The following is a 1,203-nucleotide window of genomic DNA, read 5'->3' as shown; positions in this document are numbered from 1 at the left end:
TCAAGTGGTTAAATGTCAAGTATAATGTTATTTTCAGTCAGTTCGGTTGGAAACAGATTCTTCTCCAATATGATGTAAGATTCTAAAAATTAACAGTGTAATTCAGGGGTGCCGTGGATGAAAAAATTATTTACAGGGGTGCCCTGAGTCAAAAAAGTTTGAAAACCCAAATGATATCCACACTCTGAAAAGTAAGCCCCCAAGATCGGTGTGACACAAACCGATGTTAATAAATGTATGAAATATGGGGAGTTTACAGTCCTGATCGTTTTGTACCCTTGAGTATTGTTAGTTTTCTATTCAAATAAAGTTGCTGAATGCCCATCTAAAGTGAACTGATGATCTCAGAATATACAAATTACGTTTAGGTGAAAGAGAGCACTCTTTCTGTTCCTTGAGCCGACTGGGAACACATTTTATTCTTAGATGTGTAAGACCAACCATTCTTCATTTGCCAGTCAAATATTAACCACACTCACACTCTACAGGCGACCTTTTGTACCAAAATACTAACTTATTAGTTGGCCCCAGCTCTGTTGCTATGGCCCTCAATCATTGGATGGTCTGTTTATCATGAATCATGCACTGACAAGAAAACTATTGAAGCTTTCCACCATCCCTTGCAAAACATATAGAATAGATGGAAAGTAGCTTTTAGTAGTATTTGTTTTATCTTTATTTTATTTTTTATGGTGTGTGTGTGTGTGTGTGTGTGTGTGTGTGTGTGTGTGTGTGTGTGTGTGTGTGTGTGTGTGTGTGTGTGTGTGTGTGTGTTTGTGAGTGTGTGCGTGCGTGCGACGTGCGTGTAACAACTAAATATTGCAAACAACTGATTGACTGAAACTTGCCAAATTTAATGTGCACACTACATTAAATTAAAATTAGGCCAATGAATTATAATTCCCAGAATATTTGTCACATAGATATTGTGAAATAGAAATTGAGAACTTGAATTTACTGGAATGGAGTCAATGGAGGTCAGATTGTCCTGGAACTACAATATATGCCCACATATGAAAATGACTGATGCCATTGTACAGACATTATAAATGACTGTCATAGACTAGACCAGGGTTCCCCAATAGGCGGCCCGTGGGCCATTTGCGGCCCACGGGAGGCTACTGTCTGGCCCCCACCGACCACAGTAATAATGGTGGTATAAGAGCAGCAACAACACTAGTATATCGCCGTTGTCGGGTGGAA

The sequence above is a fragment of the Nannobrachium achirus genome (genome assembly GCF_963921795.1).
Source record: "Nannobrachium achirus genome assembly, chromosome: 15".
Taxonomy (NCBI): domain Eukaryota; kingdom Metazoa; phylum Chordata; class Actinopteri; order Myctophiformes; family Myctophidae; genus Nannobrachium; species Nannobrachium achirus.
This window is presented reverse-complemented; position numbering follows the sequence as displayed.